The sequence below is a fragment of the Capra hircus genome, chromosome 23 (genome assembly GCF_001704415.2).
Source record: "Capra hircus breed San Clemente chromosome 23, ASM170441v1, whole genome shotgun sequence".
Lineage (NCBI taxonomy): Eukaryota > Metazoa > Chordata > Mammalia > Artiodactyla > Bovidae > Capra > Capra hircus.
This window is the reverse complement of record NC_030830.1, coordinates 18635532-18653564: the sequence shown is the minus strand read 5'-3', so window position 1 is coordinate 18653564 and position 18033 is coordinate 18635532. Positions and strand designations below refer to the sequence as shown.

At 43.9% G+C, this 18033-nt stretch overlaps 3 non-coding genes and 1 pseudogene across 3 annotated transcripts; 1 reads left to right on the top strand and 3 right to left on the bottom strand.

Moving 5' to 3' along the window:
- The window catches only part of LOC108633407, an 8500-nt pseudogene extending 3854 nt beyond the window's left edge, over nucleotides 1-4646 (bottom strand).
- Nucleotides 9697-9779, top strand: TRNAL-UAA. Its single transcript has one exon. It is a non-coding gene; the product is annotated as a tRNA-Leu (tRNA).
- Nucleotides 15780-15852, bottom strand: TRNAR-ACG. The gene has a single exon. It is a non-coding gene; the product is annotated as a tRNA-Arg (tRNA).
- TRNAS-CGA lies at nucleotides 17024-17105 on the bottom strand. The gene has a single exon. It is a non-coding gene; the product is annotated as a tRNA-Ser (tRNA).

The window sequence follows — 18033 nt, the reverse complement described above, 5'->3', positions numbered from 1 at the left end:
CACAGTGTATAATCGCTATCACCTGCCTACTGTGCTCGGGGCCCCTGTTCCCTAGGTCATACTGCTCCTACCTCATTCCACCTCCGAGGTCCTTTTGAGCTGTAATACCCATTTTACAGATGAGGAAACTAAGGTGCAGGAGGGTTTACGCTTGCCCAAGTTCACACAGAGGAGGTGAAGCAGGAATCCTCGCTCTGCTCACTCTTGCGGTGCTCGGGTTCTCACCTGCACTGCCCGACGAAGCCCGCGTAGGGTGCAGGGCCGCTGCAGTTGCCCCTGCAGTTGCCCGATCCCCGAGGAGGAATCTGCAGAGCTGTCGCACACTCAGCGGCGCTCCAGCTTGCCCATCGTACTGCACCGCACCTCCCACGAGTGCCTGCAGCGCCCCAGAAGCTCTGCCTGGTCCTCAGCGCGCTCCAGGGACCCGCACGCTCCAAGCTCCACGCTCAGCGCTGCCCGAGCCCCACGGCTCGCGCGCAGCCGCCGCTCCACCTCCGCAAAGGCTGCGGACGCCGCCGCCCGGCACTGCGGAGAGCGAGAGGCGGCGTTGGTGAAGACTTGGGCCAGGGGTTCCGCCTTTCCCTTTCCGTGACCCTCATCCTCCCTGGGCTCCCCACTTTGCCACATTCAGATTCATACAGGGGGCAGTTGAAAGTCGCTTTTGCTCGAGGCCCTGCCCTCTTCCCGGCTCCTCCTCCGGGCCGTCCCACCCCAGGCCCCGCCCACACGAATACAGCCTCCTGATAGGGTGGTCCGTCCTCAGGCCCCGCCCCCGTAGGGTCCTCCCTTCTTAGTACCCAGACCCATCTTCAGCTCTCGCGTTCTTCCCAAATTCACCCACCTCTCGGGGCTCCCAAGTCTCTGAGACCCCAACACCTTGCAAGCTTCAGCCGTTTTCTCTGGCCCCCATCCTCAAGGCCTTTTCTCTTTCCCTATCCCCCTCCGACTGGACCCCAACTCATACCTCCAGGGATCCGCCAATCGCAGTGTTCATTAGGCTTCTAGACACCACCTAAAGTCGGGTCGCGGAAAAATATCAGGTGAACCGCACCACCGAGGTCTTCCTCCCCCCCCACCCACCCCCCCCCCTCCCCGGCCCACCGCCCGCATCCTTACGTCGTTATACTTGGAGAAATCCAGTGTGGCCCGCACCGGAGGCGGAAGAGGCGATGGAGGCAAAAAATAGATGGGGAAACTGAGGGAGAACAAGTTATCAGCCTGGGGGCTGAAGGACTGGGATCCCATATCTGCCCGCCCCTGTGTCACTCACTCGGTTGTGTCATCTCAGGCAAGTCCCTACCTTCTACACACTGAACTCTTATGAAGGCAGATTGGGATGGGGGGTTGGGGGGAGGAGGGTGTGGAAGGAGGTTTTCCCATTATCTGAGTTATGGACGCTCGCAGTCCAAGTTCCTTTCCCCCAGTCCACCCAGAGGGGTCCCAGGACCTTCAGCCGGGCCCAGGCAGCCAGGGAGGCCAGCATAGGAACCTCCGAAGCAGATCCAGGGGCTGGTGGAGGAGACGTTGAAGAGGCGGGAGAGTGTGAGGTGGGCAGAGGCCGCATCCGCCAGCCTAGGGTCAGAGAAGAGGCTGAGTCGGTTCCCCACGGGTAGGAATCCCTGAAGATTCCCCAATTTACAGGCAGGTATCCAGAGACAAGAATGGAGAGAGCCTGGCCAGAAGCTAGGGTTTTTTCTCATGAGGTATTTCTGAGGATTCCCCATACCTACACATTTCCGCACAAGTGCCTAGATCAGGGGAGACTCATTTGGAAAGCTTCCACTCTTCCCTTCCAGACTAGGTGGGAGAAGAAAAATCTTCAAGACAGTTTAGGTGAAAATCTAAATTATAGGAGGGATTGGAGACTGTCAAAGAGAGCTACTCAGGAAGAGGAGGGGGCCTAGGCTGGATAGGTTAGGAGGTATTGGCGAAGAGGGAGACACGATTAGAAAAAGAGACAGAGATATTGGAATATATCTAACACCCTTCCTTTTTTTCTTTCCCTTTGGCAGTACCACAAGGCTTCTGGGATTTTAGTTCCCCAATTAGCAGTGATCGAACCCATGACCCCTTCAGTGGAATCAATCGTGAAGCCCTAATCACCTAATCACCAGGGAATACCCTAAATCTTTTTTTTTTTTTTAATCCCAAATGCTTTCTCCCCTCCGTAACCTTTCTGAAACAGTTTGCAGTTAGTGTCATCCTACTGCAGTTGGAAACTAGTTTAGCTGTGAAAAGATTAAGAGATAGAGAGGAATATACAGGCAATGTGATACAGATGGGGGACACACAAAGATGGAGACAAGACTGAGGCAGAGAAAGTCAGAATGATTACAGACAGATACAGAGATGGAAAGCAGAAAAGGGAGAGATAAGTCCGGGGGAACAATAAAGTAGGTGAGGGGGGAAAGAAAGAGAAGGGATTTGGTATAGGAGTAGGGTGCACTGAAGGAAGTGAGAGAGGGAGCTAGACAAATATCTGGGGGAAGCCCACTCTGAAGAAGGCAGAGTTCAAAGGCTCAAGGAAGCGATGTGCCTGCAAGTCTGGAGAACAGCAAGAACTTCAGTGTACCTGGAGCCCAGTAAGAGGGAGAGAGAGGCCAGAGAGCTAACTGGGGAGCCTCCAAAGCCAGCATAGGAGCTCCCACAGCAGATCCAGAGGCTGGTGGAGGAGATGTTGCAAAAGGTTTTGTCTTTGCTCTGAGTGCGATGAGAGACGTGAGGGATTTGAGCCAGGAGAGAGATGATCTGGAGTGTGGTCTAATGATCACTCTGGCTCTTCATCTGGAGAATAGACTGACGGGGATCAAGGACAGAAACAAGGAGACCAGTGAGGAAGCTGTGTCATCCGTCTAAGGGATTCTGGGTAGTCTGGACCAGCAGGTCATAGTGTAATAGCAAAAGATAAGAATACAGTGGAAGAGGTGGAGAAATAAAGGATAGGGAGGGAGAGAGACGGAAAGACAGAAAAAGAATAAAACACTGAAAGACAGAGAAGAAAACATGGGACCAGGGACTCAGAGGTCAACTTTGGGCAATGGAAGAAGAGACAAAGATTCAGAGAAGCCAAAATACAGCCACCTTCAGTCCCACGACCCCAAACATCCCCTACCCCCACTCACGCATGGCGGCTGGACAAGAAGCGGAGCTGGGCCATGTCCAGCCCCTCAGCAGGTATACTCAGGCCATAAAATCTATGCTCCAGACTTATCACCAGGGCCCCCCAGATTGGGGCCAGATTTGCAGGGTGCCCTGTGAAGAGTCCAAAGGGGATATGTGTGAGGTGGGTGTCAACTCTTGCAAACCTCAGGCTTCACAGCCCTTCACAGTATACAACTCCCCTTCCTCGCCTCCGCCAGCTTCCCCCTGTCTTTCCTCACGCTTGCTTCTTACCTCTCATCACTGAACCAGGTCCAAGGCTGCCTTCACCTCCCAGATGCAGGAATACAGGTCCATCCTGGCTGGTCCAATGTTGGTCATTTACCCAGTACCGCTAAGAGGTGGGACGGGGAGGAAGAAATGGAATCGTGAGAGTTCTGACCTACTCTTTATTTCCTGTTCATTCTGGTCTCTTTCCCTAAGGGATCTTTTTTATCTGACGTTGACTTGTTTATTCACATGTTCATTTCTCTCCTGTTTGTCTCCTCATCTAGAAGGTAATATCTACAAGGGGAGATATTTTTGTCAGCTCTTTCACTCTGATAACCCAGGGTCAAGAATAGTGGCTAGGAAGTGGTAGGCACTTGCTCTATATTGAGATAATTATTGGTAGAATAATTAATAAATGCAGGTGGATTTAGAATAAGGCCTGGTGTGAGATGACCTTTGGAGACTGTGGGAGAGCAAGTGTAAAAGAGTAGGTATAAAAGTGGTAAATCTGTTCATTCATTAAATACATATCTTCAAGTGCCTATTGTGAGCCAGGTCTGGTTCCAAAGCTGATCCAGATTTTTGCTCCATATTGAGACTTGATGGTGCATTTGGTGATTAATCTGAAGGACAGGGAGAAGGGAGGTGGTAGTTGAGGGGCAATGAGGGAGTGAGAGTGAATGACAGGGAAAAGGAAAGACTGAAGGATAGGACCTGAGGAACAAAAAAAGTGGGAGGCTAAAGAAAGGAAGGGGAGACTAGGGGATAGAGGGCAAATCTAAGAAACAGAGGGGCTAGACTAAAGGGCCATAGGGATACTGACAGCAGATATCAGGTAAGACTGATTGGGGGAGAGGACGAGGTGACAGAGGTGTAGAGATAGGAATAGAAAGCAGAGACTGAGGGGTGGAGTAGGGGGACTGAGAAGGGAGTAGGGTGGGCAGTGGATCTCCTCTCTCCTGGCCTTACCTGCAGGAGGGAGCGTCTGTCAGAGGCATTGAAGGGGTCCAGTGGCTGCTCCAACCACCCCTCTTTTGGGAGGGTCACAGAATCTGGGCCCAGCCCCAGGCCCAAGGCTGAGCTCTCCTGAAACCTCAGGATGTGCTCACCAAGGCGCCGAAGGAGGGAAGCTGTGGGACGCGGAGGGGAAAGAGTCAGGCCGGGGCTCCCCAAGGGGGCTCCGGCCTGACTCTCAGGATCCTCCTACCTGGAGCTGAGGACGCCCAGAGGGAAACCAGGAGCAGAGGGCCCAGCCATGGCACAGGCCCGATGTCCATGCTGTCCAGTTCTTTGTGGGAGGGCTCCAGGGGCTATGTTCCCTCCACTCCCTCAAGACTTCCTCTATTGTCCCAAGCGCTGGCCTTTCAGTTTATAGTCTTTGATCCGTAGCTCAGGTATGTTTGCAGACTCTTGTCTTGGAACAGGTCAAGCTTCTGTTGGAACCATTCAAGCAAGGCAGGGACGCCAGAGTCTGTATATAGAGCCCTGTGGCTGTGGCCCCTGGATATCCAATTCTCTCTCTGCTCTTGATTTTCTCCTTTCTTGTCCCTTGATCTTCCTTCCCTCTGGCCCTCAGTCTCCATGCCTGTGCCTCACTCTCCCTCTACCTCAGGAGCCATCACTCTCTACCTCAGGAGCCCCTCTTTCCCCCCACCCCCACCCTCCAGCATACTTTCAGTCCCCCTCATTTGCCTCAATACTCAATCTGTTCATCTCTTTGTTCCTCAATTCTCTTTCCATCTCCTCTCTACTTCAGTCTCTCTCTCTCTCTCTCTTTCAGTCTCGGCATGTCTATTTTCCAGTCTCCCCTTTTTTTCCTGCTCCCCATCAATCTCACCCCCACCCTCTGACCCACAATCTCACCACTTTCCTTAGATCCCTTATAGCACTTTGAATATTTCTGCAGCAGCAGAATATTACTCCTGCCCCAGAATGCTTGCCGCTGCTCCTCTCACTCTGTGGATTCCTGCTGCTGCTGCTGCTAAGTCGCTTAAGTCGTGTCCGACTCTGCGACCCCGTAGATGGTAGCCCACCAGGCTCGCCTGTTCCTGCGATTCTCTAGGCAAGAACACTGGAGGGGGTTGCCATTTCCTTCTCCAGTGCATGAAAATGAAAGGTGAAAGTGAAGTCACTCAGTCATGTCCGACTGTTTGCGACCCCATGGACCGCAGCCTACCAGGCTCCTCCGTCTATGGGATTTTCCAGGCAAGAGGACTGGAGTGGGGTGCCATTGCCTTCTCCGCTGTGGATTCCTATTTCTCCATAAATCTTCATGACTTCCTCCCCCACCTCAGTCACATCGCTATTCAGAGTCCAGAAAAGGTCTTCCGTGGGCATCTCTTTAAAAATTGTCAAACCTGAGCTCGCCAGCCCCAAGGAACATCACAGTTACTTAGGGAGCCTGTTACACATGCAGATTCCTGGCCCTACTCCAGAGATTCTGATCCAGTGCGCCTGGCTGGAGCGGAGGACGCTGCGTGCCTACGAAGTTTGCTTGTAGTAATTTTCTGGCAAACAGGACCAGGAATCGGGCAGGGAGCCCAGGGAAACAGTAGAGTCCCCATAAGAAAATAGAGGTGAGGATGAAACAGCCATCTTTGGCAATAACGACGAAGCAGGTTAAAAAATCCTCTCCGAGCATCTTGACCAATAAGAGACAAAAAAACAAAGATGTGGGAGGCGCTTGGTTGAAGCATCTACATCCACAGAGGCCAGAGCAGGGAGGCGGGACAGCTTCGAGCTCTGAGCTCCGAAGTCAGCAGAAGGCCCTGGGGGAAGCATCCTGGACTTGCCGCTTTCTAGTTCAGTGACCGTGAGGAGGTTTTGTCACCTTTTAAAGGCTGTTTCTACATGGTGTCAACCGCCATTCTCTGCCTCTTCCTGCTCATGTCTTTGGTTCAAAACACTGCCCTAATCCAAAGCTGAAATGAAGAAAACACTTCCAGTTACATGAGTATGGAAAAGAAAAAAAAATCCTCAAGAATAAATTAACCAAGGACGTTTAGGACATGTACCCTGAAAACAACAGAACATTGAAATTAAAGAAGATCTAAGTAAATGGAAAGTCATCTTGTGTTCATGAGTTGGAATATTTTAAAATGTTAAGAAGGTATTAATAAAATGGTCCAAATTGGGGGGGGAGGTCAAACCACTAAATCTTCTCTATTCTTTACTCTTCTTCATAGCAACGTATCATTATCAGAAGTATAAATATTTATTTATATAGTTCATCATCTGTCTCCTGGATGAGCATAGTAAGCTCCACAGGGCCATGGATTTTTCATCTCCTTTGTCCATTGCTCCGTGCCTGGTTCTTACAAGAGTGTACACAATGGGCAATCAATAAATGTTCAGTGAATGAAAAATCCATCAACCAGTGTTGATGGGATTCTACTCTAAAAGTTTATCTGCAATCCGACAACTTCTTTCCACCTCCAGTGCTGTCATCTTCTTCTAGCCACTGGCATCTTTGACTTGGACTATCACAGAAATCGCTTAGCTTTACCTCTGTTTTCAAAGCAGACATATTTTACTTCTGGACAATGCACTCTTCTTTGATGATTAAAGCAAAGTATACCAGATATTTCTGATCGGCCACAAGACAGGCTGTTCTAGTTAACATAAAGTTCACCGCAAAGTCATGTATAAGTCAGCATACCGTTCCTCAGTATGTGAGGTGACATCCTTTTCCTTGTTAGGTATCAGGGCAATGCTTGTCTTGTAAAATGTGTTTGGAAGAGCTTCCCCCTCTGTGATTTTTTGGATGAGTCTGAGAAGGATTGGTCTTAATTTTTTGAATGTTTGCTAGGATGTATTAGTGAAGCTACTGGTCCTAGACATTTGTTTGTTGGGAGGTTTTTGATTACCGACTCAACTTCTTGCTAGTAACAGGGCTGTTCAGATCTTCTGTTTCATCAGTATTCAGTCCCAGTAGATTGTATGTTTCTGGGAATTTATTTCTTTCTGTCTTGTCCAATTTGTTGATGTATTATTTTTAAGCAGGTACCAGAATCTGAATCTTTGTATTACTTTTGTGTGAAAAGGTTTCTTTGCCAGCTGACTAAGCAGCCTAGTTGGTTAGAGCATGGTGGTAATGACACCAAGGATGTGGGTTCAGTCCCCATCTGGGCCAGTGCAAGCCTTTTGTTGCTTACTCACTGAATAATTTTGCTGCAGTCATCTAACAAATTGGAGATAACCTCACAGACATCAACTTGGGAAGGAATGTTGACTTCATTTGTTCTTCAGCAGTGACACTACCTTCCTTCCCCTCCACCCCTGCCCCCAGCAAACACAGTCCCAGCAAAAAATGAAATTTCAGCATTTCAGATTTGGCAAAGGGGCATTGTCACCACTCACTGCTTGAAATCCAAAGCCTATGTTCATTTAAGGAGGGAGCAGTGCTGGTAAGGCACCATCCCTTTGAAAGAGCTGATGACTGATATTTTATGAGAGGGGGTTTAGGGTAGACTTTCAGAGGGTCAGTGGATTGACATATTCTGTGGAAGCATGGTTCTTCTGGAGAGACTCTTGTTGTTTGGTTGGCACTCCAAGGGATGTTTACTGAAGTGAGTGCATCCCTGGCTGGCTCATTCCAGAAAGCAGGGGTTGATAGTGATTGGTTGTGCAAATGTTCACAAAACGATTATCATGGATAGATCAACTGGTTTAAATTCGGGTCTAGTGGCTACTTGTTACCACTGCTATAGAACAGTCTTTTCCTAAGTTTGTGATTAGTATGTCTTCTCAACATTTTGTTTTGGCATCAAGCAAACATTATTTGTTTGTTTAACTATCCAACTAATGAAAAATAGTGGGCTTTCTGGTGGCTCAGACGGTAAAGCGTGTGCCTACAATGCGGGAGACCCAGGTTCGATCCCTGGGTCGGGAAGAGCTCCTGGAGAAGGAAATGGCAACCCACTCCAGTACTCTTGCCTGGAAAATTCCATGGACGGAGAGGCCTGGTAGGCTACAGTCCGTGGGATCGCAAACAGTCGGACACGACTGAGCGACTTCAATGTCAATGTATAATAAAAATACTGATTTTATTATTGATGACCTTTCATTGATTTAGGCCTTGAGAGAATTATACTAAGTGAAATAAGTGAGACAGGAAAAGACAAATCCTGTATGTTTTACTTACATTTGGAATCCAAAAAACAAAATAAATCAAAATCGAGTTTTAGACACAGAGAACAGTTTGGTGATTGAGAGGGGAGGGGAGGACAGGTTAAAGGAATGAAAGGGGTCAGAAGGTACAAATTTCCAGTTATAAAAGAAATGTTATGGAGATGTAAGGTACACCATGGTAGTATAGTTATTAATAATAATACTGTATTGAATATTTGGAAGTCGTTAAGAGAGTAGACCCTAAAAGTTTTCATCACAAGAAAAAATATATATAAGATGTATATAAGACGGATGTTAACTAGACTTACTGTGTTTCATTAGTTTTTCCAAGAAGCATTATAGGGATTTGCTTTTTCTGGTCTCCAATCTCAAGGGTATAAAAGTATTCATCATGTTCCAGGGACTAGAAAGTCTAATTAATTTCCAGGTCTCCTACATTGCAGGAGGATTCTTTACCATCTGAGCCACCAGGGAAGCCTAATCAATTTAAAAATTTTATGTAGTTGGAGGCTAATTACTGTACAGTATGGTAGTGGTTTTTGCCATTCATTGACATGAATCAGCCATGGGTGTATATGTGTCCCCCATCCTGAACTCCCCTCCTGCTTCCTTCCCCATCCCATCCCTCAGGGTTGTCCCAGTGCCCTATTTCATACTTCGAACTTGGAGTGAGGATCTACTTCACATATGGTAATATACATGCTTCAGTGCTATTCTCTCAAATCATCCCACCCTCGCCTTCTCCCACAGAGTCCAAAAGTCTGTTCTTTTTATCTGTGTCTCTTTTGCTGTCTCACATATAGGCTCATCGTTACCATCTTTCTAAATTCCATATACACTGCTGGGCATACACACCGAGGAAACCAGAACTGAAAGAGACACATGTACCCCAATGTTCATTGCAGCACTGTTTACAGTAGCTAGGATATGGACGCAACCTAGATGTCCATCGACAGACGAATGGATAAGAAAGCTGTGGTACGTATACACAATAGAATATTACTCAGTTATTAAAACGAATGCACTTGAATCAGTTCTAATGATGTGGATGAAACTGGATGGAGCCTATTATACAGAGTGTGAAGTAAGTCAGAAAGAAAAATATCAATACAGTATATTAACACATATATATGGAATTTAGAAAGCCTAATGGATTTTAACCCAGTAATATTTGACTTGTAGGTACTACTGCTCACCACCAGGATTGCCGAGTGGTTAAGGCGTTGGACTTAAGATCCAATAGACATCTGTCTGCGTGGGTTCGAACCCCACTCCTGGTAGAATTCGTTTTGTTGATGCCTAGTCATGTCCAATTCTTTTGCGACTCTGGGGACTGTTGCCTGGCAGGCTCCTCTGTCTGGGATTCTCCCAGTCGAGAGTTCTGGCGTGAGTAGCCATTCCTTCTGTAGGGGATCTTCCTGCTTAGGGATCCAGTTACTTTAGCAAGTATCTTATCTGGAAATGATAGTTTCTTGTGCAAAGTGGATAATAGTCCAGCATATAGTTGACTCTGAACTCTTTTTATCCAATCTGACAGGTTCTGTCTATAATTGGTGGATTTAGGGAATTTAGATATAATGCAAATGATATACTTGTATTTTTAAAAAATCCACCATCTTATTAGTTGCTTTCTGTGTTCTCCTTTCTTTTATCTCTTTCTTCATGTCTTTGAAATATGTGAAAATCTTAAAAAACATAATTAGTGTTTTCCCTAGGGTTTTCTATATATAGCTACAATCATTCAAAATCTACCTTCAAATTGTACTATGCTGCTTCCTTTACAATGTAAGAAGCTTGTAATAATATACTTCCTCCTATATTGTGTGTCATTGCTGCCACAGATTTTGCTTTCATGTATGCTATTATTGTACAATATGCCACTACTATTTTTGCTTAATGCAGTCAGTCACTTTTAGAGTGATTAAAATTGGGGAAAACCTTCCTTATATGTACCTCTGTTGTATTCATTACTGTGTATATTCATTGCTTTGTATTCTCTCTTCCTGAGATCACCTTATAACATTTCCTGTTTTGCAGGTCTGATAGTATTGCACTTCAGTTTTTGTTTGTCAGGAAGGACTTTTATTTCCTATTCAGCTTTGGGAAATATTTTTTCCTTGGTAGAGAATTCTGGGTTTACAGATTTTTTTTAAAAAAGTAGCCTCCCATCACTTTCAAATGCTATTCCATTATCTTCTGGCATACCTAATTTCTGATGAAAAGTCTGCCGTTTCAGATACATAGAGAATTAGATAGCTTGGAATTCTCTGACCTTGGAGCTGAGGTTTGAGGTACAGGTTTCCTCCACTATCAGAAAGCAGAGCATTCCTATAAAACATTTCACAAGCTGAATTGGCGTGAAGTGAAGAAACAATTATCTTAGGACACTTCTTACATAGGAATGTACAAAGTTAGTGGAGATAAAGCACAGATGCTCACAGACACAGTCCAAATCTGTGGCAGCCTGAAGCTGAGATGCAGAGTATAGTTCCTGGGGGAGGAGCTTGGCGGCCCCACCCTTGCCGCTTCTGATGCGCTCGGCCTCTACAAAGGCTCCCTGCAAAACTTGCTGCTGTTCAGTCGCTCAGTCGTGTTCGACTCTTTGCGACCCCATGGACTGCAGCACACTAGGCTTCCCTGTCCTTTACCATCTCCAGCTGCTTGCTCAAACTCATGTCTATTGAGTCGATGAGGCCATGCAACCATCACATCCTCTGTCGTCCCCTTCTTCTCCCGCCTTCAATTTTTCCTAGCATCAGGGTCTTTTCTAATGAATCAGCTCTTCTCATCAAATGGCCAAAGTATTGGAGCTTCAGCTTCAGTATCAGTCCTTCCAATGAATATTCTGGACTGATTTCCTTTAGGATGGACGGGTTGGATCTCCTTGCAGTCCAAGGGACTCTCAAGAGTCTTCTCCAACACCACAGTTTAAAAACATCAATTCTTCTGCATTCAGCTTTCTTTATGGTCCAACTCTCACATCCATACATGACTACTGGCAAAACCATAGCTTTGACTATAAGGACTTTTGTGGGCAAAGTAGTGTCTCTGTTTTTTAATAAGCTGTCTAGCAAAACAAGTACTAAAGCGGGTCTTTCCTAAAAATGAAGTGGCAGCAAAGTGAACTTTTGAAAAGTGAGAGATACCTGTATTTCATTATCTTGGGAAAAAATATTCAATCATTAACTCTCCCAATATTTTTTCTGCTCTTTCTTCTCTTCTCACCTTCTGGGATTCTCATTACAAATGTATTAATCAGTAACTTTTAACTGCTACTTCTTTTTATTTTTTTTTCCTTGATGTTTCAGCTTGGATAGGCCTTCAGGTTGATCATTTCTTTTCTCATCCCTATAGAGTCTACTAGTTAGTCTATCAAAGACATCCTATGTCTCTTAGTCTCTCTGTGTGTGTATGTTTGAATTTAGCATATTTATTTGACTCTTAGTTTCCAAAAATCTACTGAAATTTGCCACCTGTTTATGTGTTGGGATAATGTGGGTACCTACTATGTTCCTTTGGCATCTGAAATGGGAGCGGTCTCGAGGGACTAATCTCATCGTAAGCTTTGGGATCTGAGGCTATTTCCAGAAAAATAATGTCAGCATTGAGTTAAACTGTAGGATACTCGGTGTTGCAAAATTGCTTGGCTGGGGAGGAACTTTCACATATTTACTGGCCAGAAGTGTCTGAAGTAAAGTGTTCTGTGTGAGTACTGAAGAAGACACACAGGAGGAAAAACAGTGTTGGTTTTTTTTTTTTTCTCTAATGCACTTATCAGCTCCAAATTCACCCTTTTAACTTATTTATTTATTTTTGCAGAGGGATCTGGGCCTTTTAAACTTTTATTTTCTTGTGCCAGGTGGCACTGAAATTTTGTCAGTAGAGGGTGCAGGAGAGACACAGTAAGAGGAAAGAGTTTAGCTTTCTTGGTTCTAAGAGTTCCTGCAGCCATCAGCATCTTCAGTGTACAGCTCCATTCTACTGACTTCCACAGTTGTACAGAAAAGAAATTAGGTATTCACTGATCCATTCACAAATATATATTGACCATCATGTGCGGTAAATATCCCAGGATATCAGAAAGAATTAAGACTGGTTGTGGGGATTATATACAAAAAAGGAAAAGATAAAGCAGTGGTTTCTAGTAACTGCTGGAGCTCTCATTGTAAACTCTCACATGGATAGATGAAACCTCATAGATGAAAGCCAAAATATCTGAAGATTGCAAAGTAAATCACTGATAATCTCGTCACATATGAGAGGGGCATTGTCATCCAATGAGAATCTGAATTGTTTGGTGTTCAAATAGTAATTTATAGTGCTTCAGTCATACCTCGTGTGAAATGATTTTTCATGCAACTTTTTACGTAGTTCACTCAGTCTTTACTTCTCTTCTTATAAAACTTCCAGTGCCTGCCATCTTCAGAAACCACATCGATGAAGTAAACATTAGACTCTTAGTTTCCCACATCATTCAGCAATTGGACAACATGGGCTTGATCAAGGTTAATTCCCCAGACTGTGTTCAACAAAATGAAGGCTAACACTTTTCAGAAGGATAAAGCCTATGAAGAGAGCTCTGCTAAAATTAATTTCAAGATCTTTTACTGATGAAACTAGCTCTTTAACTGGCCCTCTTCGATAGAGAAAAAGAAAAACAGATAAAGAAATTATTGTGAGAATGTTTTCATTTTCACACACTAGGAATTGCCTCTAGAGAATAATACACATTTTTTGGAAGTGAAAATCAACTGGAAATTCTTTGGAATATGACATTGCTGTGGAGCCTGCTCAAAAGAACCACTTCCCTGGCAAATTGATCATATTTTACTGATGTTACTACATCAATAACCATAGGATGATGTGAGAGGTAACAAAAAAAATCACATAATAAGTAAGTTTAATTTTTCTGGTAGTCATATTTTAAGAAGTAGAAATAAACAAGTGGAATTAATTTTAATGTTTTAACTCCAAATATTATCATTTTGACATGCAATCAATAAAAATAATGAGATATTGCACGATGTTTCTTTTAAAACTAAACTGAATTTAGAAGCGTGTGTTAATGTCTATTGTTTTGGACTGGGCATCTTAACCCTAACCCAATATTCTGGGGAAAAGGAAATAATACTCACTTCACAGTATTATCTCTGTAGCTTTTTTTTTAAGGAGGGGAAGAACTTCCCCGCAATTTTTGAAAAGAACCTCCTTTAGGTTATCTCCTTTAGGTCCAAGAGTGATCTGATGAATGTATCAAATGTGTTTTGTTTATTTGAAAGGGAAGTTGAAACGGTCTTCCTTTTACAACAAGCCTCCACCACAACCAAAAAAAAAAAAAAAAAAAAAAACCACGGTCCCCAAATCTTGGGAATAGAAAAGTTGGTTACCTTGGTTGGTTAAAGCCTCGTGGAATAATATTAAACACTCTATTTTAACACAGGCGCTTTATTTTTCCCTTCTCCATATAGACGCTCTATTTTTCCTTTCTACTGTGGAAGTTGCTTGTCGTTACTAGTTGGAAAAAGAGGATAATAAAATACAACATCAGTTTGCTAAAAATTCATGAGCTGCATCCTAGAATCACTATAGTATCTCCGAGGGTTGAAATCTAGAAAACTGGGCTTAATAATCCTTCCTAGCGATTCTCCTCTGCGCCAAGCTTTGAGAAGCGTTTGCATCAGTAAGTTCCGGATTCTTTGGGCCATTCTATCCTCCCCATTCTGCCCCCACTCCAGCCTTTAATTGGGTAACAGCCCAACAGATCATATATCAAACGAGGACTAGACACGTGCAGGTTCATTCTTTTAATTGCCAGCACCGCTTAGAACGCACATCGTACGGAGCCAATCAACTTCCGTAAGATGTGAAGAAAAGTGTTAGTCGCTCAGTTGTATCCGATCCTTTGCGACCCCATGGACTGTATCCAGCCAGGCTCCTTGTCCATGGGATTTCCCAGGCAAGAGTACTGGAGTGGGTAGCCTTTCCCTTCATCCAAGGAATCTTCTTGACCCAGGGACTGAACGTGGATCTCTCACATTGCAGGCAGATTCTTTACCGTCTGAGCCACAATACGTAAGTACTACCAAATGAAAGTCTTTGCGTGTTTTTGTTCCTTTCTATCTTCACCTTGATTTCCTTCTCAGACGCCTCCGCTTTGCCCCAAGCGTCTGAAGTCACGTCCAGGAACACCCGGAAAGGATATCAAGCTGTTGAAAGAGACACCACCCCCAAACTGCTACTTTCCTTGACTGGTTCGACATCCTTGCCCTCTTCCTGACGGTTTAATTTCTGCCTCGGACTTCTTAAAACTCTGAATAGTCTTCTTAGTTTGGTGGTGAGGCTGCGGCGCTCTTCTGGTTGAGATCCGGGGCTGGGCGGGGAGATAAGAGTCTGAATTTCTCAGGTGTCAGGGCGGATCTTTACCAAGATCGTTAAATTGAGGGGGACGCTATGGTTTCATCTGTCCACAGAAGCTTCTTTCCAGATTCAATTTTTCCAGTCTATGTCCTTTATTTTCCCTCTAAGACCGATGCTCCGAGACAGAAACTGTGCAGGGAAGAGCTTAAAGAGGGGGAACCCTGCCCAATGGGGAACAATTAATGAAGAAAATGTTGGTCATATTTTTCTTTTCTTTTTTGCTTCTTTGATTTTTAAAAATTAAGATATACTTTATATACTGTAAGATTCACACAAAAGTGCACAATTCAGTGTTTTTGAATGTATTCCCAGAGTTGTGCAACCTTCATCATTATCGTGTTTCAAAACATTTCCTTCACACAAAAATCAACTCTGTACCCTTTCCCCAGTTCTTGGCAACTACTGTCTCTGGATTTGCCTATTCTGGACATCTCATATAAATGGAATCATACAACATATGGCTTTTTGTGTCTGGCTTCTTTCGCTTAGCATGTATCTTCAAGGTTCCTTCATGTGTAGCATGTATCAGAAATTATTTTGTTTTTATGGCCAAATAATATTCCATATTTAATTTTTGAAGTTATCTTTCCAAAGACCTTTCTGTCAACTCGCCTTCTCAGTATCATGGAAAGAAACGAGATAAAGGGGGCATTTTAGAAGACAGATACTGTAAGCATCCACCCAGACTTTAAGCATCCGTTCAGACTTAAAAGCCGAAATTGCTCTGTGCGGCAGGTAGCACGGATGGTTAAAAACCAGATCACATTATTTACTTTGAAGAATTTTAACAACTTACAAATAATTTTTTGTTTTTATCAATTTGTAAAATGTACAAAATTTTCCTTCCTCATAAAAACAGACGTCGAGCCAGCCAGGAGTCGAACCTAGAATCTTCTGATCCGTAGTCAGACGCGTTATCCATTGCGCCACTGGCCCCGCTTTGATTCGAGGTTTTCTATCAGTCTTTGTTCACTGGAATGGTTGAGAAAATAGTTGTTGGACGATGAAGACGGAAATCAGTTAGACAGGAAGGAGCTGTGGATTGTGGTAAAGCTGATAGGTTATATTCAGGGTCATTTTGCATGGTACATTCACTTAAAATATTTATAATTATGAAAGAATTTTCTGCCTTGGAGCATCATGTATGTGACTGAACGACAGTGGTTAGCGCCTGCTGCCCCCCCCCCAACCCCATTTACGTACATGCTTGTTTCTATTGTTTCTGCTTGTGAACGCTTCATTAATTTCTGCAGTCGTTCATCTATTCACTCCTCAAACCATTTCATTTTTCTTTAGCATTGAGATACTGATGCTGTGTATGGATCAATTCTTAACGACCCGTTGAATTTTCAATTGTGATATAGTGAAAGTGGAATAAAACACATTCTTGAGGTATTAATCATATGTTTTCAATCTCACTCTCCAAATAGCCAAAACTCTTTCCAGAGGAAATAATTTCAGACACTGCATCAGAGAAGACATTCTGAAATACCCACCTTCTCAAATTAGGCGAAATGAAAGTAATAATTCAATAAAGGTAAACTCTTTAAGAACTAAGTTCACATAGCAACTTAGACGTTCAAAGTTAATATAATTATAAAATTTAAAAATACCAGTCATCATTACATAAACTGGCTAGCAACGTTTAAAGGGCTCAAAGTAGGCGAAACAGGCATGTGGAAATACAGAAGTATTTATAAGCGAGGGCAGTCCTTTGAGAGAAAAGTGCAATAATTTGGGTCTGAGTGCAGCCACGGTGCCCACCACTTCTATCCGTACTCTTCCTTGGTTAGATTTATTGCCTTGGCCCAACTGCGTATCTTCTCTTTGCCTCAGCTTCCTCATTTCTATAGTTTTAAAGAGCGCGCGCGCACACACACACACCCCGCAAGGATATTTATCACCTTAGATCTTTATAGTTCTTGCTAGCCCGTTGCATGGTTGGCTGGTTGCTTTTAAATACCAGAGAACTCTTTAGGGAAGCTACCTGCATTTCTCTTATCAGAGCGTGGAATCTTATTACAGGTTTTTAAAAACTAAATCTGAAGCAGAGATTCACAGCGAAAAACAAATCGCCTCGCGAGTTGAACAGGAAGCTCCTGAGTAGCGCTGTGAGCAGGATTTGAACCTGCGCGGGGAGACCCCATTGGATTTCGAGTCCAACGCCTTAACCACTCGGCCATCACAGCTCTGCTTCCATCGTTCATTTGGACGTTAAAAAAACACATCGTTATAGGGCCCTGACTTACAATCCTGCCTACCAATTTTGGCTGCTCTTGCTTATCTGGTATGTTTACTTTAAGTATTCATCAGATCTGTCTGCTCAGCGTCATCCAGCTTGTCCCCATCCTGCCAGGCTCCATGCTGCGAAGTCTCACCTCTGAGAGAAGTCAATATTCCAGCATCACAAGAATCCTTGATTTTCTAAAACTTTCTACAGTTTTCATGGATTGCCTGGTTGTGCTTCATACTTGGCACGAAATGAAGTAAGTCGTATTAAGGGTGCCTACGATCCTATCCATTTCTGTTTTCCACAAATACACTATGCTTTTGAGGTTACAAGGACAATTGGGCAGGATCTACCAATATTTCAAATGCATATACTCTTTGCCATAGCATTTCCACAAATGTAAGAGATAGACTTGAACACATTATATTGTGTTCAAACTTATTCTCTGAAGCAGTCATTGAAATAGTAGGATTGAAAAAAACTTAGAATTATTTAGTTAGATAAATAATGGCACAACTACACAGTGGAATGCAATGCATATTTAAGACAGAATGATAAAGACTACTATATACATACATATAAAATAAAAGAAAGGTTCAGAGCAATCTCTGTAGAATTCTACTGTTGGAGGTATATTCATGTTAGGTTGAATACACATTTTACAAAAAAATAAAAAAATAAAAACCTCTCAAGGATAATCAGTAAACTCATGGCAAAAGTTCCCAGTTGAGGGGCTGGAGACTAAGGAGGTGGAACTCTTTGAAAGCAGGGGGGAGAAATTCACTGCATGCCCCTTTAGACTTTAGATGTTATCTATTAAAAAATCAAATAAAAGTTCAAGAAAACATTATAAATGAGGAAGTAGGGGAGAAAATTTTTCTAACCAG